The sequence below is a fragment of the Crinia signifera genome, chromosome 7 (genome assembly GCF_055691185.1).
Source record: "Crinia signifera chromosome 7, ASM5569118v1, whole genome shotgun sequence".
Classification (NCBI taxonomy): Eukaryota; Metazoa; Chordata; class Amphibia; order Anura; family Myobatrachidae; genus Crinia; species Crinia signifera.
In genome coordinates this window covers 189662088-189685124 of record NC_139223.1, presented here as the reverse complement: position 1 = coordinate 189685124, position 23037 = coordinate 189662088, and positions in this window count along the sequence as shown.

The following is a 23037-nucleotide window of genomic DNA, read 5'->3' as shown; positions in this document are numbered from 1 at the left end:
TTTGCGGAAATACACCGCATCGGTGCCTACGTGCAGCTTCACGTCCGTTCTGACGCTGTAAGACCGTGCAGAATCTTTGTGTGGCCACCGCACACGCACGGTTTGGATGTTGTCCGTAAACACACCCTCTTCTTAGAGAGCAAGTCCGTCCGAATGCGGAGGACCTGTGGGCGTTTCTTCTTACAATGTCCGCACAGCGTGGCGTGCGGTCCGCTCCGAACGAATTCGGAAATTTACGCACCAACCAGAATAACCTCCATGGTTTTGCCCATTTTGAGAACAAATTTGTACTGCGATCAGATCTGGATAAGGGCCTAACTGCACTGAAATTAATCAAGTGGGTAAGACATACTTCCTCCAAATTCATGTTCTTTTGGCCTTAACCAGTAAAACACCCCTTATTCCTTTGTAGCTTGCTGCCCCTATTGCCACAATTGTAATACTCTCCATTTACAATGAGGTTTCTCAGTTCTCCCCCATGCTCCATGATATTCTCCTCTTCAGCAGAGCAAAGGAGATAGTGTAAAGAAAAAAGAAAAGAATGTCCTTTTTGTTAGGTGCACCTTGAAGAGTAAGACTCTTTAAAATATAACTTTTAATTAATTGTTCATAAAAGGCTGCGAAATTTTAAAACCATATAACAAAACAAGGGTGGGGATACACACATAAAATTGGGGGCGGCAGGCAGGTGTTTGCTGACAGTATTTATTAGTCTTTTATTAGTATTGCGTGAAAGAGCAGTTCAGCAGGTGACTTCCACCTGATTACTGTCACATGTAATAGCAGAATGTGACTCTGCTGACAGAATCCAGGTATATGTCCTGCACACAGGAGACTCCTACTACCTGCTACTCAACACGATGTGCTGTAAAGATGCCGTGTTTATACTAACCACAGGTAATACTGTAGCTGTAGTAACACTGATTCAGAAAGGTGTATCTGCTCCGTGTAAATACTGGAGAGATCTCTACACCAGTGAAACAGTGGAGGGTAAGATGATAATATTAATAGAGGTAACCCTGGGGTGACTATATCGCCAAATATCTGCCGTACGGGCATGTACACCTCCAGGAGATTATCTCATTGTAAGAGACGGTAGAGACCCAGTAGGGGTAACTCTAATAACAGCACATCAGTGGGTAGAAGCCCTGATAAGGGCTTTGGAGTCTACACACACTGCTAACACATCAATCAAAATGCATAATATGGAAAATAATAAAACAGCAAAACAGGACTGCCTGCACACCGCTAGCCGGCGCGCTTCGCAGTTAAGCTTCCTCAGGGCCAACCTGCCTGAAGACTTGTGAGGGTTTAAGTACTGGATGTGTATTGATAGGACCAATCACAGCACTGCTTGATTTGGCGCCAAAAAACGCTGTTTCAGCCTAGTATCCAATCACCATCAGTTGTAACGCCCACCTCTATAGTAACAGTTAATGACTCCTCTGTGTCATAACCCATGTGGCCTATGAGAATCCCGTATCTGCGGGTGTGTATTGCCGCGATTACGTCATGACGCATGTGCGTCTCCGACGTGTTTGCAAGGTGCTTGTATACAATTGGTAACCATAGTAACCAGCCGTCCGAGTGTGTGGACAGGCTGAGCCGCTCACCGTCCGGTGTAGCCGCTCATCTCCTGAGTGTCAATACACTGCTCATCTGTACCATCGGAGGTCAGAGATGACCTGTAGAAGTCCGATGTCTGCGAGTGTGTATGCGCGCAGTCCCGTCATGGCGCCTGTACATCTCCGATCAGTTTGTATACCTCTCGTTTCCATGGCAACCAGCTGTCCAAGTACGTGGACAGGCTGAGCCAGTAATACTATAGAGTGGGCGTGAGTATATCATGACGGGTCCCTCTGGACCAATGGTAATGAATGCGGGGCGTGTCCGGACGAATCTGTCAAAGTGTCATCCGAACGGCTGATTAAATTAATGCAATATATTTTTTGGATATAAATAAAGATGTGTATAATAGTATCATGAGGTAGCTATCGTGTGTGTTAGCATTGGATGTCCATGAGGTGTGTCATTACACATTCTACACCCTATTATGAAACACTAGTACTCATGTATGCTTGTGGCCAGTCTGCGTCCCGTATGTTCATAATCTATGATGGAACTGACAGCTGTCAAATTAACTCATTCTCATAATTATAAACATATGATATGGATAGACACATTGGATAAAGTGCTAGTGGTAAAAAAAGGGGGGGAAAAGAGGAGAAAAGGAGAGTGCGACGTGATGCTGGTCGACATGTGTATTACAATATGTGTCGACCTATATACAGAATACAATGGGTGTATAAGGTGATAGTAATACATATCCCTGTGAACATGTACTAATACGTTGTACATTATGAACACAAGAGTTAGTATATTACCAAAAGAATTTATTCTAGCTGGGCACAGCAATAGTGAAAGAGTGAAAATAAAAATAAAAATCTAAATGGCAAACAGGTGAACAGGTGAGTCAACAGTGAATAAACGGCTTTTGGATCATGTGTAAGTGAGGAAATCAATGCATAGGATATTATATTCTTTTATACTGATTCTGACCACACTGGTCGTATAACCCCCATATAGGGGTTTATGTTGTGAACTACTATGAGGTGAGATAGACATAACTACCAGGTAAGTGAACGTGAAAAAGGAGAGGGACGTGGCTGATGAGCCAGATGACACCAGTATTATAACTGTGACATTGACAGTCTTGTGTCTCCAAGAATAGTTATCAGGAATGGTTGGCAGTCCTAAGATTCTAATAATAGTTTTGGTTTATGAAAATTTATAATGATGGCTACCGGTCAAACTGGTCTCATAATTTCCATCATAGGGTTGTATTGTGGTCGTATATAGTAGAGAAGAGGGTAGTGAGTGCGTGTTTATAAGTATATCAAAGGATGTCAATAATGAACAGCTGTATGGGTAATAATAGGACACTGGCAATCTTCAAAGGAGGATAATATATAGATATTATAGTATAATGCAGTGATGGGACTCATAATTAGGTATGGTTCAGGGCATATAATATCAAATATGGTATTGAGCTATGTATTTATATCTGAGGATATATGATCACTAAATAAGGTAAGTAATTTTATATCCGTGAAGATTTATCATTGGAGCGGTCTCAGTCATCGACTGATATTGTTGGACATGAGAGGAAGAAAGTCTGGGGACATTGTTTCAGAGAAATGCAGAGTAACTGTTCTCCTCGTTCAAGCCCTTGGGTACCATGGTATCCATCATGAATATCATACGGGTTTCACGTTTTAAAAGCTCTGTGTCAAGGTCGCCTCTCCTGATGCCTAGGTCGACCTGTAGCATGCCGTAGGCACGTAATCCCACCGATTGACTTTGATGGTATTTGTAGAAGTGTCTGGCAATGGGAGTCAGGACCTTCATTGCCCGTTTGTCTTTCTCTGCATTCCTAATACTTGCAAGATGTTCTAAGATTCTTTTCTTCAGAGGTCTTTTTGTTTTGCCAATATAATTTTTGTGGCATGGACACTCCAAATTGTACACCACTCCTATTGTATTGCAGTTGATGTATTGTTTGATCTTATTAGTATGTCCGTATCTGTCTGTATATTCCTGTTTTGAAACCATGGATGTGCAGGCTTTGCAGGACCCGCATTTGAATGAACCTGTCCTCTGTTGTGTAAATTTATTTATCTTGTCCATGTGGCTTTGGACAAGAATATCCTGAAGGTTTCTGCTCCTTCTCCAACTCAGCTGGACTCTGTCTTCCAGGATATCTGCCAGATCTGGATCAGTTTTAAGGACATGAATGTGTCTGTCAAGAATATTCTGCAGCTGTCTCCACTCTTGGCAAAATGTGCCAATGAAGCGTACCGAATTGTCTTCTGTATCTGCGCTTTTGGGCTTCTTAGGAACCAGAAGATGTTCTCTGTTATAGTCATGTGTATCCCTAAAAGCCTTTTTTACGCTTCTTTTACTATAACCCCTGTCTGTTAGGCGTGAGCTCAATTCCTTGGCTCTTTTCTTGTAAGTCTCCTCCTTGGAGCAATTCCTTTTTGTCCTAAGGAATTCTCCCTTGGGGAGTCCTTTAATGACAGGTGGATAGTGGGAGCTGGTGCTATGCAGAAGTGAATTTGTTGCGGTTTCCTTTCTGAAGAGGTCCGTGGTAAGGGAGCCATCATCTTCGATGGTGATACGCAGGTCTAGATAATTTACTCCCTCTCTGCTCATCTCGTATGTGAGGTGCAGGTTTAGATGGTTTTTGTTCAGGATGCCAATCATTTCCACAAACAGATCAGGATCTCCCTCCCATAGGATGAGGAGATCGTCTATGTACCTCACCCATAGCAGTACATGCTTTGTGTACTTTTCGTTGGCTTCGCTGAAAACAACTTCCCTCTCCCACCACCCCAGGTACAGGTTCGCATACGTGGGGGCACAAGTGCTCCCCATCGCGGTCCCCCGTACCTGGAGGTAGAATTGTTCGTTGCAAACAAAATAGTTTTTAGTCAAGACAAATCGTAGTAATTTGATCAGTAAGTCTTGAAAATCATCGTCCTTCCCCATTTTCAAAAAATATTTGACTGCCTCCAGTCCATATTGGTGATGAATGCTCGTGTACAAACTTTCCACGTCGCATGTTATTAACCATGTGTCTTTACTGACAAAAACATCCTGGAGTTTATTTAATACCTCCATAGTGTCCCGCACATAAGATGGAAGGGTTATGACGTGTTCTCTCAAATGAGCATCAACAAACTGGCTTGCTCTCTCTGTGAGGCTGCCAATGCCGGACACTATGGGTCGGCCGGGTGGTGTTCTTTCATTTTTATGAACTTTGGGAAGGAGATAGAGGGTGGGGATCCTCACCTCTTTAACTTGTAGGAAGTCTGCCTGCGATTTAGTGATGGTGCCCTGATTTATAGCCTCTTTAATCATGTTGGAATATAAGGACAAGAAATCATGTGTCGGGTTGAATGTAAGTTTTTTATAACACGTTGTGTCTCCTAATTGTTTGTTCAATTCCCCAATATAAAGTGTCCGTGACCAAAGGACTATATTGCCACCTTTGTCAGATGGTTTGACAATGGTGTCGTCCCAACACTTGATTTCTTTCAGAGCTTTTCTCTCTTCAGTGCACAGGTTATTTTCGAAATGATAAATATATTTCTCATTTTCCAGATGGTCCAGATCTTTGCTGACAAGATCTATAAACGTCTTGACCACTGGGCAGATTTGGAATTGGGGACAAAATTTAGATTTCTTTTTCAGCAGATTCGGACGTTTAGGATGGAGCACATTTGGGTCGACTGTGTCGACTTGTCCTTCTGTTTGTAATTCTTCCAAGATGTCAATCATGGAGATATCTTCATTATCAAACAGTGGGACCGTAGAGCATGGTTGAGAATCTGAGATGTCTTGGCTGCTCATGTCTCGTATATCAGTTCTTGTACGGTAAAACTTTTTAAGCAGTAATTTGCGTCCGTAAAGATTAAGGTCCTTCTCCATATCGAACCTATTAAAGGAGCTTGTAGGAGAAAAAGACAATCCCTTTTGAAGCACTTGGGTTTGTATATCGGTCAAAGTGTGGGGGGAGAGATTGATTATTCTTAGGGAGTCAGATTCAGATTTTACTTTCTGTACCTCTGAAAATCCCTGTGATCTTCGCGCCATTCCCTCATGGGTCTTTTTCTTCTTCTTCCCCCTCCTTGTCCTGGGGTGTCCCAGCCTAGGCGCTCTCTGGTGTCTCTGGGACTCACCCCTAAAAAATTCCTCTGTGTGCTTCTGGTGGCCTGATCTGAGGGTGCCTCATTCTCTGATGAATCTATATCAGAGGTGCTGTAATTAAGGGGATTATGTGAGGGGGCTCTTTTGCTTTGAGTGGTATTCCACCTGTAGACCTTATTTGTCCTAAAATCCTCAATATCCCTTTGTAGTTTATTTTTCTTTCTGCTGATAGTTTCCTTCTCCATACCTTCAATCTCAATTTTAAATTTGTGGTACATTTGTTGGAATTTGTCCAGCCCTTCGAAATCCTTGAGTTTTGCACTCAATCTAGCGATTTCTGTGGCATGTCTCTCCAACATAATTTGATCATGTCTGATCAATATCCCTATTAGCTCCAGAGAGCAGTGTGTTAGTGCCTTTTCCCAATCTAGCTTAAGGGTCTCGTCTGCTAGCTCAAAGGAGGGGAACACACAGGGTCTCAGACCTCGAGGTGTGATCTTTTGTTTGAGGTAGCTTTCTGACGTCATTTTATTCCAGAAATTCTTGGATTGTTTAATAAGGACAGATTTTAGCTGAAACAAGTCATTAAGCCAGTCCTCCCTAGAGGTGTTAATATGGGAGATATCTGTTATTAATAATGACTCCATACATTTCTGTAGATTAGTTTGTCTATTGGACAGTTCCTGGCTCAGGCTGAAAGCAGGCAAACTCTCTCTGCTATTGTCTGAATTAGACATGATGCTATGAATGTATGTATATATCAATTGTTTAAAAGGTACAGTCTCACAATCTGGGTCAGGTTGTTGAGTGTAACAGTCACGAGGTTACAATAAGTAATAGGTATAGTTAGAATTCCTATATGCAAATCTGTGCTGATCTCCCAGAAAGTGAGTTATGGAGGCTCACTATATTTACATGGTCAGGAAAAGGGGAGATTGGGGTGATCGCACAAGACTGAGTATGGAGAGGACCCCTGTGTAATAATATGAGATACATCTTGGAAGAATTACAAACAGAAGGACAAGTCGACACAGTCGACCCAAATGTGCTCCATCCTAAACGTCCGAATCTGCTGAAAAAGAAATCTAAATTTTGTCCCCAATTCCAAATCTGCCCAGTGGTCAAGACGTTTATAGATCTTGTCAGCAAAGATCTGGACCATCTGGAAAATGAGAAACATATTTATCATTTCGAAAATAACCTGTGCACTGAAGAGAGAAAAGCTCTGAAAGAAATCAAGTGTTGGGACGACACCATTGTCAAACCATCTGACAAAGGTGGCAATATAGTCCTTTGGTCACGGACACTTTATATTGGGGAATTGAACAAACAATTAGGAGACACAACGTGTTATAAAAAACTTACATTCAACCCGACACATGATTTCTTGTCCTTATATTCCAACATGATTAAAGAGGCTATAAATCAGGGCACCATCACTAAATCGCAGGCAGACTTCCTACAAGTTAAAGAGGTGAGGATCCCCACCCTCTATCTCCTTCCCAAAGTTCATAAAAATGAAAGAACACCACCCGGCCGACCCATAGTGTCCGGCATTGGCAGCCTCACAGAGAGAGCAAGCCAGTTTGTTGATGCTCATTTGAGAGAACACGTCATAACCCTTCCATCTTATGTGCGGGACACTATGGAGGTATTAAATAAACTCCAGGATGTTTTTGTCAGTAAAGACACATGGTTAATAACATGCGACGTGGAAAGTTTGTACACGAGCATTCATCACCAATATGGACTGGAGGCAGTCAAATATTTTTTGAAAATGGGGAAGGACGATGATTTTCAAGACTTACTGATCAAATTACTACGATTTGTCTTGACTAAAAACTATTTTGTTTGCAACGAACAATTCTACCTCCAGGTACGGGGGACCGCGATGGGGAGCACTTGTGCCCCCACGTATGCGAACCTGTACCTGGGGTGGTGGGAGAGGGAAGTTGTTTTCAGCGAAGCCAACGAAAAGTACACAAAGCATGTACTGCTATGGGTGAGGTACATAGACGATCTCCTCATCCTATGGGAGGGAGATCCTGATCTGTTTGTGGAAATGATTGGCATCCTGAACAAAAACCATCTAAACCTGCACCTCACATACGAGATGAGCAGAGAGGGAGTAAATTATCTAGACCTGCGTATCACCATCGAAGATGATGGCTCCCTTACCACGGACCTCTTCAGAAAGGAAACCGCAACAAATTCACTTCTGCATAGCACCAGCTCCCACTATCCACCTGTCATTAAAGGACTCCCCAAGGGAGAATTCCTTAGGACAAAAAGGAATTGCTCCAAGGAGGAGACTTACAAGAAAAGAGCCAAGGAATTGAGCTCACGCCTAACAGACAGGGGTTATAGTAAAAGAAGCGTAAAAAAGGCTTTTAGGGATACACATGACTATAACAGAGAACATCTTCTGGTTCCTAAGAAGCCCAAAAGCGCAGATACAGAAGACAATTCGGTACGCTTCATTGGCACATTTTGCCAAGAGTGGAGACAGCTGCAGAATATTCTTGACAGACACATTCATGTCCTTAAAACTGATCCAGATCTGGCAGATATCCTGGAAGACAGAGTCCAGCTGAGTTGGAGAAGGAGCAGAAACCTTCAGGATATTCTTGTCCAAAGCCACATGGACAAGATAAATAAATTTACACAACAGAGGACAGGTTCATTCAAATGCGGGTCCTGCAAAGCCTGCACATCCATGGTTTCAAAACAGGAATATACAGACAGATACGGACATACTAATAAGATCAAACAATACATCAACTGCAATACAATAGGAGTGGTGTACAATTTGGAGTGTCCATGCCACAAAAATTATATTGGCAAAACAAAAAGACCTCTGAAGAAAAGAATCTTAGAACATCTTGCAAGTATTAGGAATGCAGAGAAAGACAAACGGGCAATGAAGGTCCTGACTCCCATTGCCAGACACTTCTACAAATACCATCAAAGTCAATCGGTGGGATTACGTGCCTACGGCATGCTACAGGTCGACCTAGGCATCAGGAGAGGCGACCTTGACACAGAGCTTTTAAAACGTGAAACCCGTATGATATTCATGATGGATACCATGGTACCCAAGGGCTTGAACGAGGAGAACAGTTACTCTGCATTTCTCTGAAACAATGTCCCCAGACTTTCTTCCTCTCATGTCCAACAATATCAGTCGATGACTGAGACCGCTCCAATGATAAATCTTCACGGATATAAAATTACTTACCTTATTTAGTGATCATATATCCTCAGATATAAATACATAGCTCAATACCATATTTGATATTATATGCCCTGAACCATACCTAATTATGAGTCCCATCACTGCATTATACTATAATATCTATATATTATCCTCCTTTGAAGATTGCCAGTGTCCTATTATTACCCATACAGCTGTTCATTATTGACATCCTTTGATATACTTATAAACACGCACTCACTACCCTCTTCTCTACTATATACGACCACAATACAACCCTATGATGGAAATTATGAGACCAGTTTGACCGGTAGCCATCATTATAAATTTTCATAAACCAAAACTATTATTAGAATCTTAGGACTGCCAACCATTCCTGATAACTATTCTTGGAGACACAAGACTGTCAATGTCACAGTTATAATACTGGTGTCATCTGGCTCATCAGCCACGTTCCTCTCCTTTTTCACGTTCACTTACCTGGTAGTTATGTCTATCTCACCTCATAGTAGTTCACAACATAAACCCCTATATGGGGGTTATACGACCAGTGTGGTCAGAATCAGTATAAAAGAATATAATATCCTATGCATTGATTTCCTCACTTACACATGATCCAAAAGCCGTTTATTCACTGTTGACTCACCTGTTCACCTGTTTGCCATTTAGATTTTTATTTTTATTTTCACTCTTTCACTATTGCTGTGCCCAGCTAGAATAAATTCTTTTGGTAATATACTAACTCTTGTGTTCATAATGTACAACGTATTAGTACATGTTCACAGGGATATGTATTACTATCACCTTATACACCCATTGTATTCTGTATATAGGTCGACACATATTGTAATACACATGTCGACCAGCATCACGTCGCACTCTCCTTTTCTCCTCTTTTCCCCCCCTTTTTTTACCACTAGCACTTTATCCAATGTGTCTATCCATATCATATGTTTATAATTATGAGAATGAGTTAATTTGACAGCTGTCAGTTCCATCATAGATTATGAACATACGGGACGCAGACTGGCCACAAGCATACATGAGTACTAGTGTTTCATAATAGGGTGTAGAATGTGTAATGACACACCTCATGGACATCCAATGCTAACACACACGATAGCTACCTCATGATACTATTATACACATCTTTATTTATATCCAAAAAATATATTGCATTAATTTAATCAGCCGTTCGGATGACACTTTGACAGATTCGTCCGGACACGCCCCGCATTCATTACCATTGGTCCAGAGGGACCCGTCATGATATACTCACGCCCACTCTATAATATTACTGGCTCAGCCTGTCCACGTACTTGGACAGCTGGTTGCCATGGAAACGAGAGGTATACAAACTGATCGGAGATGTACAGGCGCCATGACGGGACTGCGCGCATACACACTCGCAGACATCGGACTTCTACAGGTCATCTCTGACCTCCGATGGTACAGATGAGCAGTGTATTGACACTCAGGAGATGAGCGGCTACACCGGACGGTGAGCGGCTCAGCCTGTCCACACACTCGGACGGCTGGTTACTATGGTTACCAATTGTATACAAGCACCTTGCAAACACGTCGGAGACGCACATGCGTCATGACGTAATCGCGGCAATACACACCCGCAGATACGGGATTCTCATAGGCCACATGGGTTATGACACAGAGGAGTCATTAACTGTTACTATAGAGGTGGGCGTTACAACTGATGGTGATTGGATACTAGGCTGAAACAGCGTTTTTTGGCGCCAAATCAAGCAGTGCTGTGATTGGTCCTATCAATACACATCCAGTACTTAAACCCTCACAAGTCTTCAGGCAGGTTGGCCCTGAGGAAGCTTAACTGCGAAGCGCGCCGGCTAGCGGTGTGCAGGCAGTCCTGTTTTGCTGTTTTATTATTTTCCATATTATGCATTTTGATTGATGTGTTAGCAGTGTGTGTAGACTCCAAAGCCCTTATCAGGGCTTCTACCCACTGATGTGCTGTTATTAGAGTTACCCCTACTGGGTCTCTACCGTCTCTTACAATGAGATAATCTCCTGGAGGTGTACATGCCCGTACGGCAGATATTTGGCGATATAGTCACCCCAGGGTTACCTCTATTAATATTATCATCTTACCCTCCACTGTTTCACTGGTGTAGAGATCTCTCCAGTATTTACACGGAGCAGATACACCTTTCTGAATCAGTGTTACTACAGCTACAGTATTACCTGTGGTTAGTATAAACACGGCATCTTTACAGCACATCGTGTTGAGTAGCAGGTAGTAGGAGTCTCCTGTGTGCAGGACATATACCTGGATTCTGTCAGCAGAGTCACATTCTGCTATTACATGTGACAGTAATCAGGTGGAAGTCACCTGCTGAACTGCTCTTTCACGCAATACTAATAAAAGACTAATAAATACTGTCAGCAAACACCTGCCTGCCGCCCCCAATTTTATGTGTGTATCCCCACCCTTGTTTTGTTATATGGTTTTAAAATTTCGCAGCCTTTTATGAACAATTAATTAAAAGTTATATTTTAAAGAGTCTTACTCTTCAAGGTGCACCTAACAAAAAGGACATTCTTTTCTTTTTTCTTTACATGTCTACAAATCATGTCCTTAGGTAGCACACCCCTATAAAACGTATCTCATATTATTACACAGGGGTCCTCTCCATACTCAGTCTTGTGCGATCACCCCAATCTCCCCTTTTCCTGACCATGTAAATATAGTGAGCCTCCATAACTCACTTTCTGGGAGATCAGCACAGATTTGCATATAGGAATTCTAACTATACCTATTACTTATTGTAACCTCGTGACTGTTACACTCAACAACCTGACCCAGATTGTGAGACTGTACCTTTTAAACAATTGATATATACATACATTCATAGCATCATGTCTAATTCAGACAATAGCAGAGAGAGTTTGCCTGCTTTCAGCCTGAGCCAGGAACTGTCCAATAGACAAACTAATCTACAGAAATGTATGGAGTCATTATTAATAACAGATATCTCCCATATTAACACCTCTAGGGAGGACTGGCTTAATGACTTGTTTCAGCTAAAATCTGTCCTTATTAAACAATCCAAGAATTTCTGGAATAAAATGACGTCAGAAAGCTACCTCAAACAAAAGATCACACCTCGAGGTCTGAGACCCCGTGTGTTCCCCTCCTTTGAGCTAGCAGACGAGACCCTTAAGCTAGATTGGGAAAAGGCACTAACACACTGCTCTCTGGAGCTAATAGGGATATTGATCAGACATGATCAAATTATGTTGGAGAGACATGCCACAGAAATCGCTAGATTGAGTGCAAAACTCAAGGATTTCGAAGGGCTGGACAAATTCCAACAAATGTACCACAAATTTAAAATTGAGATTGAAGGTATGGAGAAAGAAACCATCAGCAGAAAGAAAAATAAACTGCAAAGGGATATTGAGGATTTTAGGACAAATAAGGTCTACAGGTGGAATACCACTCAAAGCAAAAGAGCCCCCTCACATAATCCCCTTAATTACAGCACCTCTGATATAGATTCATCAGAGAATGAGGCACCCTCAGATCAGGCCACCAGAAGCACACAGAGGAATTTTTTAGGGGTGAGTCCCAGAGACACCAGAGAGCGCCTAGGCTGGGACACCCCAGGACAAGGAGGGGGAAGAAGAAGAAAAAGACCCATGAGGGAATGGCGCGAAGATCACAGGGATTTTCAGAGGTACAGAAAGTAAAATCTGAATCTGACTCCCTAAGAATAATCAATCTCTCCCCCCACACTTTGACCGATATACAAACCCAAGTGCTTCAAAAGGGATTGTCTTTTTCTCCTACAAGCTCCTTTAATAGGTTCGATATGGAGAAGGACCTTAATCTTTACGGACGCAAATTACTGCTTAAAAAGTTTTACCGTACAAGAACTGATATACGAGACATGAGCAGCCAAGACATCTCAGATTCTCAACCATGCTCTACGGTCCCACTGTTTGATAATGAAGATATCTCCATGATTGACATCTTGGAAGAATTACAAACAGAAGGACAAGTCGACACAGTCGACCCAAATGTGCTCCATCCTAAACGTCCGAATCTGCTGAAAAAGAAATCTAAATTTTGTCCCCAATTCCAAATCTGCCCAGTGGTCAAGACGTTTATAGATCTTGTCAGCAAAGATCTGGACCATCTGGAAAATGAGAAATATATTTATCATTTCGAAAATAACCTGTGCACTGAAGAGAGAAAAGCTCTGAAAGAAATCAAGTGTTGGGACGACACCATTGTCAAACCATCTGACAAAGGTGGCAATATAGTCCTTTGGTCACGGACACTTTATATTGGGGAATTGAACAAACAATTAGGAGACACAACGTGTTATAAAAAACTTACATTCAACCCGACACATGATTTCTTGTCCTTATATTCCAACATGATTAAAGAGGCTATAAATCAGGGCACCATCACTAAATCGCAGGCAGACTTCCTACAAGTTAAAGAGGTGAGGATCCCCACCCTCTATCTCCTTCCCAAAGTTCATAAAAATGAAAGAACACCACCCGGCCGACCCATAGTGTCCGGCATTGGCAGCCTCACAGAGAGAGCAAGCCAGTTTGTTGATGCTCATTTGAGAGAACACGTCATAACCCTTCCATCTTATGTGCGGGACACTATGGAGGTATTAAATAAACTCCAGGATGTTTTTGTCAGTAAAGACACATGGTTAATAACATGCGACGTGGAAAGTTTGTACACGAGCATTCATCACCAATATGGACTGGAGGCAGTCAAATATTTTTTGAAAATGGGGAAGGACGATGATTTTCAAGACTTACTGATCAAATTACTACGATTTGTCTTGACTAAAAACTATTTTGTTTGCAACGAACAATTCTACCTCCAGGTACGGGGGACCGCGATGGGGAGCACTTGTGCCCCCACGTATGCGAACCTGTACCTGGGGTGGTGGGAGAGGGAAGTTGTTTTCAGCGAAGCCAACGAAAAGTACACAAAGCATGTACTGCTATGGGTGAGGTACATAGACGATCTCCTCATCCTATGGGAGGGAGATCCTGATCTGTTTGTGGAAATGATTGGCATCCTGAACAAAAACCATCTAAACCTGCACCTCACATACGAGATGAGCAGAGAGGGAGTAAATTATCTAGACCTGCGTATCACCATCGAAGATGATGGCTCCCTTACCACGGACCTCTTCAGAAAGGAAACCGCAACAAATTCACTTCTGCATAGCACCAGCTCCCACTATCCACCTGTCATTAAAGGACTCCCCAAGGGAGAATTCCTTAGGACAAAAAGGAATTGCTCCAAGGAGGAGACTTACAAGAAAAGAGCCAAGGAATTGAGCTCACGCCTAACAGACAGGGGTTATAGTAAAAGAAGCGTAAAAAAGGCTTTTAGGGATACACATGACTATAACAGAGAACATCTTCTGGTTCCTAAGAAGCCCAAAAGCGCAGATACAGAAGACAATTCGGTACGCTTCATTGGCACATTTTGCCAAGAGTGGAGACAGCTGCAGAATATTCTTGACAGACACATTCATGTCCTTAAAACTGATCCAGATCTGGCAGATATCCTGGAAGACAGAGTCCAGCTGAGTTGGAGAAGGAGCAGAAACCTTCAGGATATTCTTGTCCAAAGCCACATGGACAAGATAAATAAATTTACACAACAGAGGACAGGTTCATTCAAATGCGGGTCCTGCAAAGCCTGCACATCCATGGTTTCAAAACAGGAATATACAGACAGATACGGACATACTAATAAGATCAAACAATACATCAACTGCAATACAATAGGAGTGGTGTACAATTTGGAGTGTCCATGCCACAAAAATTATATTGGCAAAACAAAAAGACCTCTGAAGAAAAGAATCTTAGAACATCTTGCAAGTATTAGGAATGCAGAGAAAGACAAACGGGCAATGAAGGTCCTGACTCCCATTGCCAGACACTTCTACAAATACCATCAAAGTCAATCGGTGGGATTACGTGCCTACGGCATGCTACAGGTCGACCTAGGCATCAGGAGAGGCGACCTTGACACAGAGCTTTTAAAACGTGAAACCCGTATGATATTCATGATGGATACCATGGTACCCAAGGGCTTGAACGAGGAGAACAGTTACTCTGCATTTCTCTGAAACAATGTCCCCAGACTTTCTTCCTCTCATGTCCAACAATATCAGTCGATGACTGAGACCGCTCCAATGATAAATCTTCACGGATATAAAATTACTTACCTTATTTAGTGATCATATATCCTCAGATATAAATACATAGCTCAATACCATATTTGATATTATATGCCCTGAACCATACCTAATTATGAGTCCCATCACTGCATTATACTATAATATCTATATATTATCCTCCTTTGAAGATTGCCAGTGTCCTATTATTACCCATACAGCTGTTCATTATTGACATCCTTTGATATACTTATAAACACGCACTCACTACCCTCTTCTCTACTATATACGACCACAATACAACCCTATGATGGAAATTATGAGACCAGTTTGACCGGTAGCCATCATTATAAATTTTCATAAACCAAAACTATTATTAGAATCTTAGGACTGCCAACCATTCCTGATAACTATTCTTGGAGACACAAGACTGTCAATGTCACAGTTATAATACTGGTGTCATCTGGCTCATCAGCCACGTTCCTCTCCTTTTTCACGTTCACTTACCTGGTAGTTATGTCTATCTCACCTCATAGTAGTTCACAACATAAACCCCTATATGGGGGTTATACGACCAGTGTGGTCAGAATCAGTATAAAAGAATATAATATCCTATGCATTGATTTCCTCACTTACACATGATCCAAAAGCCGTTTATTCACTGTTGACTCACCTGTTCACCTGTTTGCCATTTAGATTTTTATTTTTATTTTCACTCTTTCACTATTGCTGTGCCCAGCTAGAATAAATTCTTTTGGTAATATACTAACTCTTGTGTTCATAATGTACAACGTATTAGTACATGTTCACAGGGATATGTATTACTATCACCTTATACACCCATTGTATTCTGTATATAGGTCGACACATATTGTAATACACATGTCGACCAGCATCACGTCGCACTCTCCTTTTCTCCTCTTTTCCCCCCCTTTTTTTACCACTAGCACTTTATCCAATGTGTCTATCCATATCATATGTTTATAATTATGAGAATGAGTTAATTTGACAGCTGTCAGTTCCATCATAGATTATGAACATACGGGACGCAGACTGGCCACAAGCATACATGAGTACTAGTGTTTCATAATAGGGTGTAGAATGTGTAATGACACACCTCATGGACATCCAATGCTAACACACACGATAGCTACCTCATGATACTATTATACACATCTTTATTTATATCCAAAAAATATATTGCATTAATTTAATCAGCCGTTCGGATGACACTTTGACAGATTCGTCCGGACACGCCCCGCATTCATTACCATTGGTCCAGAGGGACCCGTCATGATATACTCACGCCCACTCTATAATATTACTGGCTCAGCCTGTCCACGTACTTGGACAGCTGGTTGCCATGGAAACGAGAGGTATACAAACTGATCGGAGATGTACAGGCGCCATGACGGGACTGCGCGCATACACACTCGCAGACATCGGACTTCTACAGGTCATCTCTGACCTCCGATGGTACAGATGAGCAGTGTATTGACACTCAGGAGATGAGCGGCTACACCGGACGGTGAGCGGCTCAGCCTGTCCACACACTCGGACAGCTGGTTACTATGGTTACCAATTGTATACAAGCACCTTGCAAACACGTCGGAGACGCACATGCGTCATGACGTAATCGCGGCAATACACACCCGCAGATACGGGATTCTCATAGGCCACATGGGTTATGACACAGAGGAGTCATTAACTGTTACTATAGAGGTGGGCGTTACAACTGATGGTGATTGGATACTAGGCTGAAACAGCGTTTTTTGGCGCCAAATCAAGCAGTGCTGTGATTGGTCCTATCAATACACATCCAGTACTTAAACCCTCACAAGTCTTCAGGCAGGTTGGCCCTGAGGAAGCTTAACTGCGAAGCGCGCCGGCTAGCGGTGTGCAGGCAGTCCTGTTTTGCTGTTTTATTATTTTCCATATTATGCATTTTGATTGATGTGTTAGCAGTGTGTGTAGACTCCAAAGCCCTTATCAGGGCTTCTACCCACTGATGTGCTGTTATTAGAGTTACCCCTACTGGGTCTCTACCGTCTCTTACAATGAGATAATCTGGAGGTGTACATGCCCGTACGGCAGATATTTGGCGATATAGTCACCCCAGGGTTACCTCTATTAATATTATCATCTTACCCTCCACTGTTTCACTGGTGTAGAGATCTCTCCAGTATTTACACGGAGCAGATACACCTTTCTGAATCAGTGTTACTACAGCTACAGTATTACCTGTGGTTAGTATAAACACGGCATCTTTACAGCACATCGTGTTGAGTAGCAGGTAGTAGGAGTCTCCTGTGTGCAGGACATATACCTGGATTCTGTCAGCAGAGTCACATTCTGCTATTACATGTGACAGTAATCAGGTGGAAGTCACCTGCTGAACTGCTCTTTCACGCAATACTAATAAAAGACTAATAAATACTGTCAGCAAACACCTGCCTGCCGCCCCCAATTTTATGTGTGTATCCCCACCCTTGTTTTGTTATATGGTTTTAAAATTTCGCAGCCTTTTATGAACAATTAATTAAAAGTTATATTTTAAAGAGTCTTACTCTTCAAGGTGCACCTAACAAAAAGGACATTCTTTTCTTTTTTCTTTACATGTCTACAAATCATGTCCTTAGGTAGCACACCCCTATAAAACGTATCTCATATTATTACACAGGGGTCCTCTCCATACTCAGTCTTGTGCGATCACCCCAATCTCCCCTTTTCCTGACCAAAGGAGATAGTGCTTTCCTGCTATCCCCTCTGCTTCAAGATGTTTTGGCCAAACAGAAGAGTAAGGGAGGAGAAAAAGTGCATTCCTGCTCTTCCCTCTGCTCCATTGGATGCTTTGCAAGCTGCTTCCCCTAATGGTCTGGGTACTTTTGGTGCTGTCTTGATAATTTAGAAAAGCCACTGCTATTTGATTGAATCTTGATGGTTATTCCTCATCACAAGAGGGGGTTTGGGGTTTAAACAGTGCAATTCCTATCTGTGTTCAAATCCAACCATTTTAATACACACGTTCAAATGTGTGGACAAATTAACAAAATCCTAAATAAAAGTAAAACCCTGTAACACCAGATCGCCTAATACAACAGAAGGAACGCGTGTTGGGATAACCAATTCCCATAGCTTAAAAAGAAGCCAATTCCCATCGCTTAAAAAAATATTGAGAATATTTGATATGTCGGTTAAGCTAGAATCAGCCTCGTCCTATACAGAATTATTCTTAAATGTACTCCATAAAACATATTTATCACCACACCATCGATATATTATGGGAATGTTAGCGAGTCACTCCTGTCCTAGATGTGGCTCCCAAAGGGCTTCCCAATAATAAGGAGATTCTGGATCCAGGTTTGGAGATTTGTCACTCAGCATCTAGTAAATTGCCTACCCCTGACACCCAAATGGGCGATATTCGGTAAAACACCGGAACGTACTCGAATAGCACTGGGAGTCAAAAAGTTACTAATAATTGTATCTGCGGCTGCAAAAAAATGCATCCTTCAATTATGGATACAACCAACAGCCCCTCCTTTTTAGCCGTTTCTGGATAAATTGTTTTATATTTTTAGTAAGGAATGGCTTGAGGCTTCGTTACAAAAAGAAAAATTTATGGAGAAATTAATCGAAACGTGGGAAAGCTACATAGAAACCCTGTCAGAATCTATGAAGGAGCAGGCATGGAAGTGTTTCAAGAACACCCTGTGGTATGAAACACGAGTGTGTATTCGGGATTCCCCAATATCACCTGCTGTGCATGATATGCATCCTTAGTTGGGACTGGTATAGTTGGGATGGGTATGGGTGCGGATCCAGACGTATTCTTCTATTTTCCCTTTTATATGTTGTGCTGATTGTTTGTAATGAAATACACTGCTGCGAAATGTATGTTGCAACTTGTTTATTTTATTTGTATACACATTTGTCATGACTGTAGATTGTGATCTACACAATGGGAATGCAATTATTTTGCACATTTAGGGGGAAATTTACTAATATGAAAAACCTAGTTTTTCGTATTAGTATTTCCCCTACGACTGCATACGACTGTTTCAGTCGTATGCAAAGTCGTGTTGCGGAGGGGAATGTACAAAGCAGTCAGATATGACTGCTTTGTAACCCTCCGATGGTGTATTCATTCGTATTAGCTGGCCGCTAATACAAATTAGTGTAGGCAGTCTGCACGGATCAGTCCGATCCGTGCAGGCTGCAGAGTGTAAAAAAAAATAGAAAAATAAATAAATTTAAAAAAACAGCGTGGGGTCCCCCACAGCTGTATCCAGCACCAGGCTGAAAGAGCCGGGGCCGGTAATTAAAAATCAGGGAACCCGACAAGTAGGGGTTCCCCGATTTTTAACAACCAGCCCCAGGCTCCAGGTCCGGGGCTGGTTCCCAAAATACGGGGGACAAAATGAGTAGGGGTCCCCCGTATTTTAAGAACCAGCTCCAGGCACAACCAGCCAGCAGGGTAATGTCACAGCCGGGGGATACTTATTATATAAGGTCCCACGGCCAAAACATTAACCCCCTGACCGGTCAGCCTGGCCAGGGGCCCTGGGGGAGTGGGGACCCCCCCAATAAAGGGGTCCCCCCCCCTCCAGGACTTACCTGACCAGGCTGAAGCCTGGTGCTGTCCCCGGTGACCCTGGGCTGTGGTCACCGGGCTGATAGTGGTGTAAAAAAAATAGATGAAAAAACTATTGTTTAAAACTGTGGAACTATGAGTCCCAGCAAGCCTCCCCCACAAGCTGGGACTTGGAGAACCACAAGTCCCAGCCTGCGGGGCATTAAAGGGCCCACTGGGTCTTGTAGTTCCACAGTTAAAAAATATAGTACAATAAACACACACTGACACAATAAAAAAAAAAATTAATACATACATTACACACATACTGATACTTACCTATCTTGATCCCGTAGGTAGCCCTCTGTCCTGGTGTCCGGTGTCCTGTGTCGTCCTCCAGGTTCATGTCGGCGGTACGTGTTGTCCTCCAGGTCCATGGCGGTGTCCGGGTCCGAAGAAATCCATGTTGGAGCTGTGGAAGGAAATCCTACTCACCTGGTCCTGTGCTGAAGATGTCTTGTCTTGGTCCGCCGTAATCCAGGTAATCTTCATGCTGTCGCTGGTCCTCGCACTGTCCGCATCGCACTGAGGAGAGATGCAGAGATGTTTTATACTCGGCGCCTCTCCTCAGAATGATTTCTATTGCCTGCCTAGCGGTATATTCTCCCTGTACTTGCGTGGGTTTCCTCTGGGCACTCCGTTTTCCACCCACAATCCAAAAATATACTGGTAGGTCAATTGGCTCCCAAAAAAAATTAACCCCGTCTAAGCATCTATTGTCATACAGTATATCAACTGATTAGTCAGATTTAGTGTAAGAAAAGAAACGGGAAGCTCTGATAGTTGCTATTATTTATTGACGGTGTATTTATTGACCAGGCCTGAGAGGAAGAAGTGTACAGCTAAAAGAGAAAATAAAACATTTGGTTAGTTATCTGCTAGAAATATCACATATGTAAAGAAACAATCAGATCACATTATATTTCTGTATATATGTCTTCATATCATTTATTTTTTCACTTTAATGTTATTTGAAAGTCACTTTCTTTCTTGCCGCCCAGCAGCTCCTCGGGAGGCTCACATACAATCTGGCACTTGATGCGCCATTTTTTACAAGTGATAAATCGCATGCGAGGGAGCTGAATGGCGGTGAGGAGCAGTGGAGTAGGAGGCGGTTGCAGCGGCGGTGATCAGTGCAGTGGGTGAAAGGGAGGCCGATGATTGGCTGAGAGTGCTCTCTCTCAGCCAATCATAGGCCGGCCATTCATTTGACACATTATTTTAAAATTCTAATAGCTGCCCGCCCATTGCCGGAGGTCGGACGTCATTGTACACGCTGCACTTCAGACCTCCTGATCCGGTCCGATGTGCACAGGACCGCGCATCGGATCGGATCAAATGTCACACACATGCAATTTTGGGTTGATTTCACTCCATTTATCGTCCCCAAGTGCCGAAATCGGCCCAAAATCGCATAGTGTATGGACACCTTTATCAAGGCCTCGGAGCACCCCAGGCGAGTCGGGGTGCGGGCGGGGGGGAGAGAGGGGGGTTACCTGTTGCGCCGTCTGGGGAGCGGGCAGGGGGGTCCATGCCGGCGTCTGACAGGAGCGCGCAGGGGGTACCTGCGGCCCTGTGTATAAAGCTGATTTTGAAAACACTGGCCACACGCTGATTGGCTGAATCTCAGCCAATCAGCGTGCGGCAAGAGTTTTCAAACCCAGAAGCGTTTCCCGTGTCGCCGCATAGCGCTAGTTATTTTCTATTCACTGCAGAGGACCCTGCCGCCGCCAGCTTTATCCACAGCGCCGCAGGTACCCACGCGGCACGGACACCCCTGCCCACTCCAGCACCTTAATCACTGCAGGGACGCCGACGCCACCAGCTTTATACACAGTGCGCTAACCCTCCATGCTGGGGGTGAGGGGCGAACTGCCGCCCTCCAGTGGCCGGTGCCCTAGGCAAATGCCTAGAGCTGCCTAGTGGTGGCACCGGCCACTGAATCTCATATTAGCATAAGGTAGTAAATCAGGTCCTGGCATTCTCGAAACTTGGAAGTAAAGGAAAGCTTTAGTTCCGGGTAAAGGGGACAGTGGGCGAGGATCAATATTTGTTATCAGAAACACAATAAATTATTATTGAATCCAAGGGCACATTTTAAGATGATTCTAATGCTTTGTAAAGCATGCTACCGTTTTTGCATTATTTATGCCCCAGATTATTATCAGACTATTCAGTAACCCTCTTAGCAGAACGCTTCTTACCTAGGATTTCCGGGTTCCGCTTTTGAAGACAGTTGATGTGTCATCAGATGGTCTGTCATAACTTGCTTCACCGCCGCCCTGCACAATATAAAGTGTGGATTTTGCCTCATCAACGTAAGCGACAGAGTAGTTGCCAAAAAATCGTTTAAAATCCTCAGCTCTAATCAGGATAGGGATATATCCTGGTGCATTCTGGGTGCCCATATCAGGCATTTGTGTCAGACTGTGAGGGAAAGTAGTCGCTGCTTCCATAATGTCCTTCGTTGTTAGTGATTGCGTTGTAGACAACTCACTGTGTATGTTCTCAGTAGCGTAAAGATCATCACTTTGTGTCACGTTCTCCCCTGCGCTGTTCTGCTCCAGCTGTTCACTTTCTGTATGATCTGCTACTGCCTGTCTGTGGCCAATCCCTACTGATGGCTGCTGATGGTTTAGGTTGGATGTAAGCCGTATCAGTGGAATCCTCATTACTGCATTAGGAATGTTTTCCGCAATTTGATATATTGCAGGTTTTTGTAGGAATATTTGGCCAGAAATGTTTGGTCTTGCTTCTTCAGTTACCCCACATGTTGGCAAAGAAAAGAGAAGGAGATAGTACGTTAAAATATAGAAGATGAGACAGAGGATGTATGAACTTATTTGCCTATTTACCTAAAAACTTGTACGTCTTATTGACCTCACCCATGAAAATTCCTACCTAAAATAAGGTTCTAACGCTGCAGGCTTGTATCAGTGTTTTGGTACTTTCTGGTCACCAACAAGTCTGGGAGGAACAGGGCCTTTATATAAGAATTTTCAAGAAATAAATATACACATATTGCTGAGCTGCGTATCGCCCACCCCCAACTTCTACCATGCAGAGAAGTATTGCTTGATCAATTGGAGGGAAGTATCACCTCAGAAGTTGTAAGCAAGGTGATCTTAGCACTGCACTGATTTTGGGGGCTGACTAGATACAGTAGCAGTATCATAGGTATACTAAGGTGCCGGTACGCCGGATGGAGAGGCTGGTACTCGGAAAAATTGTGTTATTGCTCACCTACAGCTAGGTACAACATTTATACATACTCTGCG